Below are 8,745 nucleotides of genomic sequence, written 5' to 3'. Positions count from 1 at the left end.
GAGCTGGAGGACAGATTAATGCATCTAAGGAGGGAGAAAGACTGAAACATTCATTCCTAAGGTGCTCAGGTCCAAAAACCAAAACCTCAGTCTTGTCTGTTCAACAGGAGAAAATTAAGGGTCATCCAGGTTTTTATGTCTTTAAGACATGCTTGTAGTCTAAGTAGCTGATATGTCTGATATGACTAATGTGATAGTAACTACTGAGAACTGTTTAGTATCCATCATCCATCCATTCATCCATCCATCCATCATCCATCAGGTTGAGATCTGAAGCTCTCAACCTTGACCTCTCCAAGTGGCTTCAAACATCTGCTAAGTTCATGGCAAAAACCAATGCAGACATGTTCTTGTTCTTAGTTTTCTATATTGCCTTACAACCTAGCTGTTTTTTTGCTACATTTCCTTTTCATTATCCTTTTGGTTGCCATTTTATTTTAACTTGGTAAAAAACAATTTGTACGCATCCTTTATGATTGTCTATTGTTGTCTTTGTTGTCCACTGTTGTCATCACTCTTTATTAAAATCAGGTCTCTCTTGTAAATGAGTCCCCAACGATCAATGGAACTAACATGTAGAAATAAAAGTTGAATGAATTCATCCATCCATCATCCATCCATTCATCCATCCATTCATCCATCCATCCATCATCTTCCTCTTGTCCTGGACTCAGGTCACAGGGGCAGCATCAGAGCAGGAAGGTCCAGACATCTCTTTCCACAGCCTCTTCCGGCTCTTCTGGGAGGACCCCAAGGTGTTCCCAGACCAACTGAGAGACGTAGTCTCTCCAGAGTGTCCTGGGTCTTCCCTGGGGTCTCCTCCCAGTCAGACATGCCAGAAGCACCTTCCTATGGAGGCGCCCAGGGAGCATCCTTACCAGATGTCTGAACCATCTCAACTGGCTCCTCTGGATGTGGAGGAGCAGTGGTTCTCCTCTGAGTCTCTCCTGATAACTGAACTTCTCACCCTGTCTTTGAGGGAGAGTCCAGCTACCCTGCAGAAGAAACTCATTTCAACCTCCTGGATCCACGATCTCGTTCTTTCAGTCATACCCAAAGTTCATGACCAGAGGTGAGGGGAGGAACGTAGACTGACCAGTAAACAGAGAGCTTTGTCTTACAGCTCAGCTCCCTCTTCACCACAACAGACCGGCACAGAGTCTGCAATACTGCAGACACTGCATCAATCCATCTGTCAATCTCCCGCTCCATTCTTCTCTCACTCGTGAACAAAACCCCGAGATACTTGAACTCCTCCTCTTGAGGCAGAACCTCACCCTGGACCTGAAGAGAACAATCCACCCTTTTTTGACTGAGGACCATGAGAAAGTTCCAGTGATCCCGTGCTCTCCGTGTGCCCTAGATAGCAGCTCTCTGCTCCACACAGAGGGCTGTGGTAGCTCGGTGGTCTGTGGTTAAATCAAAAAAGGCATCCGGCGTTAAAAAGATCAAGTTTTGTGTGAGTTCACTTGCTGTGGAGACCCCTGAAGAAGGGAGAAGGTAGAAAAAATATAAGACCAATAAGTGTGAGTTTTAGAATTATAAAGTATGAAGTACTTTTATTTTGTAAAATAAAGATCTGGTTTTGTTTATTTGTTTATTTGTTCATTCAGGAACCTACGTCTGAAATAATACTTAATTTAGGTTTTTAACGTTCAACAATAATTTGTCAGGAAAAATGTACCTTTGAAGGCAAATTTACTCTTCATGTGCAATAATTGTTGCGAAATACGAAGTGATCACTTTTACTGGTGTCTGATACCAGCCTCAAGTACTCGTCCTCCTAAAAACAGTCTGTTACTTCAAACCAATATTACTTTTATGCTTGATGTAATTTCCTCTTCCTGTTTACAAGTAACCAACAACAATAAATAAACAATGTAGAAGTTTAGAGATTTATTAAAATAAAGACAGGTGATGTTAAGGGAGCAAACTGTTTTTCTTCTTTTCTGTGTTCTTAAAAAAGAAATGCGTTTCTAAAGTAATTGTGTAATGTTTAAGTACTAACTGGTTTCAACGAGTACCCAAACGATACTATTTGTACTTGTACTCGGTCAGGCAGGTTGTACTCTCATGTGGTTTTGTGTCTGCAGCGGTGTTGGAGGAGACATGGAGAAGGTGAACCTGCTGCTCAAACAGTACATGTGTCCTTCTGTTTACAACGCCTGGCCAACCGAGCTGTAGGGGGCGCTGTGCACGAACACAACATTCTGCTGTTAATGAACATTACTGACACATGCAGCTTTTCTTATAATTCATGTAGAAACAGATCAATTTGTTATTAAAATATGTTTTATGAGGATGATGTGTGTGTGTGATAATTACATGAAACTTTTCTGGTCTACATTCACGTGTTAAACTCTCTAATAAACATCATGTGATGAGATTAGTGTCTTTGAGTCTCTAGTGATGCAAACTATTCAACAGATCTTCATTTATCACCTCCTACGAGATAAGTTTTATTATACTTATCAAAACCCATTCAATGTTAAAACTAAGCTATCTAGTAATTTTCTTAAATTGACTTGTGTTTACACTGTAACATGTCAGGGACATAAAACAAAGGCTGACAAGGCAGAAAGAACTCACAGGAGGAACACCACCAGGGGAGCCAACAAGTGCGTCACAATCAGTCATGCTGAGCCCAGGATGAAAAGAATGCTCCCTGAATATATAGAGGGAGAGGGAACGACAGGGAAGGAGGAACAGGCGAGGTGGGTGTGGCCAAACAAAGGAGCTACTGAGGAGGAATGAAGACTGGCAAGATGACGACAGGTAGTAACACTAAACACAGGAATCATAAAATATAAAGACACCTAACCATAAAACAAAAAAGCCTATTAAAATATTAATAAAAACACAAATCCTGACTGTATGGTTACATTTGGAGAAAGTTGGCATGGTAGAGAAATGGTTAGAGCTGTTGTCTCACAACAACAAGGTCACAGGTCCGCCTCCACCCTGGGAACTTCCTGTGTTTACATGTTCTTCTCCCAACTGTAGTGTCCATACAAGGTCCAACAAAAGACAAACCGTCCTAAGAGACAGAACGTCCAAAAGACAGAAACACTGCGTCTCTTACCCCACTTCCCTGCGTGTTAAATCCACCGACTGTATTATAAACCACCCTCTGTGTTAATTAACCCTCTTTTCTGAGAGACCGACATCCAGTCTCTGAGCAGAAAACTCTAACAAAGAGTGAACTCTACCCTACTCACAGGGACTGAGGTTGCCATGATAATGAAGGAAGTTAACCCCCCAGTTGAACAGCGATTCAAAGTAACACCACTGTTTTACAGTATTGTGTCAGAATCTAACTTACATTTTGCTAAAAGAAATTGTCTTTATGTAAAACAAGGTGTTGCCATTGTCAGCAAACGCTATTGTGTTTCTCCTTCAAAGACTTTGAAGGGAGGTTATAATTATATTAATTATACAAGCAGGTTACACCCACTGTGAGAGCACTCTGATTGGTTAAGATCAGGGGGGCACAACTTATGATGTGTCAGGTAAACGGACACCAGAGATCAGTTGTTCTTGAGCAGCTGTTGTCAAGCAGCTGCTTAGATGGGCAGTTGCTGAAAGTTGTTGAAGAGAGTTGCAGAGAACTCTCTGGAGAAGCAGCCATGATGGAAGAAGTGGGTCCTGGTGGAAAGTTGGCTCTGAACCAACCCAGAAGTCCGTAATTTGCTCAGACACCCAGGAGCGATGATGCTTTATTGCCGAAAGAAACACAGTCCTCAGGAAAGATTCCTTCTTGGGACAGCAAGCCATCAGCTTTCTTCAGCTCACCCGCATCAGTGCTGGTAATGAGAGAATGGACATATCCCCGGTAGGATAAAACATCTTCCTTCTGATGATGAAACAACAAGTGTCAACTGACTTCATTTAGACATAATTTAGTTCACTAATCTGAGATAAGCTTATCTAAATTTTAACGTTAGAGCTAGAACCTTAATCCCAATTAAAAATACTCTCCTCAAAGTCTCTATTATTTACATCATTCACTTTCTGAAATAATACTATTGGTTTTTCATCCATATTTCATCCATCCATTTTCTTTTACCCGCTTCTTCCATTTTGGGTCACGGGGGTCGCTGGTGCCCATGTCCTGAAATCACTGTGCGAGGGGCGGGATACACCCTGGACGGGTCTCCAGTCCATCACAGGGACACATAGAGACAAACGAGACAAACAACTATTCACTCTCTCACCTAGGGACAATTTAGAGTTACCAATCAGTCTACCATACATGTTTTTAGTCTGTGGGAGGAAACTGGAGTACCCGGAGAAAACCCACACATGCACGGAGACAACATGCAAACTCCAGGACCTGCTCACTGAGAGGCAGCAGCTGTACCAGTTGCGCCACCATGCTGCCCATCCATATTTCATATTTGCTATAATTTCCTATTGTTAATATTCAAACTGACAATAAACATTACAGAATTGTGTATTTAAATAATTGGATTCTTTGTCTTTTCTTTGAGAGAGGGGGATTAAATTTGTTACCAGAACTCGCATATATGTTTTGGAGTTGAGGCCGGTCAACATTTATTACATAACTTGAAAGGTTAGTGTTTACACCTGTTTATGGGTGTTCAGACCACAGCCTTCCACTATACAACACGTTTTCTTCTCACAGACCAAGAACCTGCACATCCAGGTGTCCCTGTAATGGACTGGAGACCTGTTCATGTGTCCCTTTAATGGACCGGAGACCTGTCCATGTGTCCCTGTGAAAGACCAGAGATTTGCCCAGGTGTCCCTGTGATGGACCGGAGGTCTGTCTAGGTGTCTCTGTGATGGGAGCAGTCATCCTCCAATGCAAGAGTTGGGGGTTTGATTCCACCAGCAGTCACATGCTGAAGTGTCCCTGGGCAAGACACTGAATCCCTCATTGTCTTCGATGTGTGTACCATCAGTGTATGAATGTGATGAAGCTCTGACTGGTCTCTACCAGTGGTGATTTTAGCCTCTTCTTGGGAGACCTGTCCATGTAGCTTTGTGATGGACCAGAGACCTGTCCATGTGTCTCTGTGATGGACCAGAGACCTGTCCAGGTCCCGTGCACAGTGACTGCTGGAGAACAGCTCCCTGTGACCATGAATGGACAATTGTCTAAATAATGGATGGACAAATGGATTACTGTGTTCAGGACATCAAAATGGTCTGATCTGAATCTGGTTCTAAGTCAAATCTGACCTCAGGTGAACAAAAACACACGTTTCCACCACAAGCTCCGCCCCCGCCCTGCAAAGGTGTGAAATTCTCTGCAGGTGTGTGCTACAGGTGCTGCAGTAAAACTGTTTCTGCTCTAACAACATTACAATCAACGTGAGAGAGCAGAGGGTGTTTTGTGCTTCTCACCCATTTTCAGCTTGTAGGAGCAAGCCAACAACATCCTCAGTCCAAAGGGACGTTCATGTACTTGCAGGTTTAGCTGTAACTGTGGTAAAGTTGACACTGCATGCAGCTGAGCTCAGCTTCAGGGCTGTCAGACAAACATTAATCCGTTTTTCACCTCGCCCTTTTCTGCCAACACACCCTTGATCCAACACCACCTTCACTCAGGACACAGGACACACAGGACAAAATGCAACCATTTTAAAGTTACAGTACAATAGTTCATAATTTTTTATCTGGCAACCCTGCCTGGCATGGAAACTACATTTAAACAAGCTCTTTTTTGTTTGCTTTTAGTTTATTCATCCCAATGAACACTGGAAAAAAACACTGAAGTTTCCAGAGGCCGTTATCGAGTAAACAGGACATCTTGATGGTTTATGGTTGATGTCCTGCTGTGTCATGACCGGTGTTGTCCCAGCTTCAGCCGTAGGACCATTGGCTGACTCTAGAGGGACTGCAATCCTCTGGTCCTGACTAATAACTGGGTATAACATGGTAGTTCATACTGCATTACTCAAACGCAGAATGTAGCGGTTATCTAATATTCACACTTCAAATATTTTCACTGCAGATGGATGATTTAAATTGTTAATAAGTTCTAAGCGTGCATTGATAAAGTTTGGTACCAGGAAGTGATCAACCAGAGGCAAAAATTCCCCATTCACAGTCCATCTGATTTTGAATTGTTTTATTGCTACAAGTCATACTCTTGATTATAAACTGTTTATACTTTATATTTACCTTTTGAATTTTCTTTTAGGATTTTGAGTATTTGTTCCTTTGAAGTTCTCTGCATGGTCTTGATGAAGCCCCTGTCAAAGGAATTTAGGTGGCTTATCACTAACTGCATCATGAAAGACCCCACTCACCCAGCACACACACTTTTTGCCCCACTCCCCTCAGGAAGGAGGTTGAGGAGCATTAAGTGTAGAACCACTAGACTGAGGAACAGCTTCTACCCTGAGGCTGTTAGACTCATGAATCTCTAACCAGAATAATCACTGTGAAAAATCACATCATGTTGCTGCTGATCTGTTTCATGTTGCTGCTGATCTGTTTCATGTTGCTGCTGATCTGTTTCATGTTGATGTGTTCATGCGTGCACATCTGCTCACAGACTCATGTTCATGTTTGTGCTGATGTTCAACGTAATGTTTTTATGCTATTAGTGCTTAGTGTATATTTAGTTGATGTTTTTCTTAGTTCATATCTTAGATGTTATTACTGTTTTTCTTTTACATTTTATTGTTGGATGTAACTGGGACCCTGTGGACATATTGTCATTCCACCACATGTACCACATGTGGTGGAATGACAATAAAGAATCTCTGACTCTGACTAGCAAATGTTAAATTAATGTGTGAGTTAGAGAGTTGTGTCCTCAGAGACGCACCTGATAACTTCAAGGTCTCCTCGTCTGTAAGCTGGAAAGCGAAGTGGTCTCGACCTGGCCTCTGTGTGATGAGCGTGTGTTAAAGCACTTCCTGCCTCTCTGTCCGGCGCAGATTCTCACTGACAAGCCTCGTGTCACTTTAAACATCTATGTGAACTCTGTCCTTGCAAGAAAACTGGGTGGGAAAATTTTCTTCTGTCATCATGTGTGAGCTCCTTTTTTAAGTAGATGATGAAAGGATATGTATTTTAACCAAAAGCCCCCAACTGTTACATTTGGATATTTCAAGTTTAAGCTTTTTTAACAAATATTTTTCCCCTTTAGATTAATTCTGGATTACTTCAAGGAAGAAGCGAGTGATGGAGGGATGATGAATGGATAATGGATGGATGAATGATGGATGGATGGATGGATGGATGATGGATGGATGGAAGATAGATGGATGGATGATGAATGGATGGATGATGGATGAATGATAGATGTGCGCGATAGATGAAGCTTTTGTCCTTGGATACTCATGACCCAGGAGAGATTGATAGTCAGCCCATCTCCGAGGCCGTCGGGAGTCAGATTCAGATAAGCTTGATTCTTGTTTTTCTTCAGATTACTTTTTTCTTCAGCCTTGAGTCCATCTGGGCGTTCTGGTTCCGAAAATGCCCAATTGTGGGATTCCATTCCACTGATCCATGCTATGAGTCTCCTTCAAGGTCAAACCCACCACGCTGACGAGTCCCAGAAGCCGCAGGTGGCCTGTGATTCTCATAAATCGCCTCCACCTTACGGTTAAGCTCGTAGACCAGACGATTTAAAGTTCCCACAGCGAGGACCAGACCTTCACACTGACTCGGGAGCTTTTCCATGGCCGAAACTGCTGCCGCCGTCTTCTTCAAAAGTCGATAAAACAGAGCCCCGCCGATGTCAAAAAGCAGAGTCCCTGCTATCATAAGTCCAAATATTTAAACGTCTTCAACATCCTCCTGAGACAGGACTGAGAGACACATCAGCTGCCACACTCCCCACGAATCCATGACGTGCCCCACAGCGTGAGTCTCAGCTGGACACGCCGGTTCTCCAGGACCTTGTCATTTTGATGAAAAAATCGTATCAATAGAGTTGAACGCCCACGATACCAAATCCATAATCTTCTTAATTTATGTTCTGGAGATGAGACCCAGGCGCTTCAGACAGACAGAGAGCAGAGCAGGAGGAAAGAAAAACGGGAGGTGAAACAGAAGCTGCCACCTCGATGAGAGCCTGGGAGGAGAAAAAAAAAAGATAAGATAGAAATAGTATCAAATGAAAACTATTCAATTTTAACAATTCATTTAAGGACATGAGGTCAGTTTGTCCTCTAGTAGTCTAAGTCTATAGCAGCATAACAAGCTGACCCTAACTATAGGATTTACAATAAAGGAAAGTCTTAATCCCAGTCTTAAACTGGACAATGTGTCAGCCTCACGGACAGAAACTGGAAGTTGGTTCCACAAGAGAGGAGCCTGAGAACTGGAAGATCTTCCTCCCATTCTGCTGCTGGAAATTCTAGGAACCACAAGTAAACCTGCAGTCTGAGAACAAAGTGCTCTGTTAGGAAAATATGGAACAATAAGATCTAAATTCAATTAAATTCAGTTTATTTATATAGCGCCAAATCACAACAAAGTTGTCTCAGGGCATTTTACAGAAACATTCACATACAATATACTTTGTAAGTAATATAAGATGGAGCTAGGTTGTTGAGAGCTTTGTAGGTTAGAAGTAAGATTTTGAATTCTATTCTGGATTTGACAGGGAGCCAATGGAGAGAAACTAAAACTGGAGAGATGTGATCTCTCCCAGTAACTCCAGTTAAGACTCTGGCAGCAGCATTTTGGATCAACTGAAGACGTTTTAAAGAAGTATTTGGACACCCAGATAATAAACCATTGCAATAGTCCAGTCTAGAC

General features: G+C 42.3%; 1 protein-coding gene across 1 annotated transcript in view; it reads right to left on the bottom strand.

Annotated features, from left to right (window-relative positions):
* Positions 1-8,745, bottom strand: part of cdhr5b (cadherin-related family member 5b) — a 50,077-nt gene that overhangs the window by 19,917 nt on the left and 21,415 nt on the right. The gene's annotated exons all lie outside the window — the stretch shown is intronic.

Source organism: Nematolebias whitei, chromosome 10 (assembly GCF_014905685.2).
Source record: "Nematolebias whitei isolate Nwh7 chromosome 10, NemWhi1, whole genome shotgun sequence".
In the NCBI taxonomy this organism is placed as follows: Eukaryota; Metazoa; Chordata; class Actinopteri; order Cyprinodontiformes; family Rivulidae; genus Nematolebias; species Nematolebias whitei.
The sequence above is the reverse complement of the archived record's forward strand: the minus strand, read 5'-3'. Positions and strand labels throughout refer to the sequence as shown.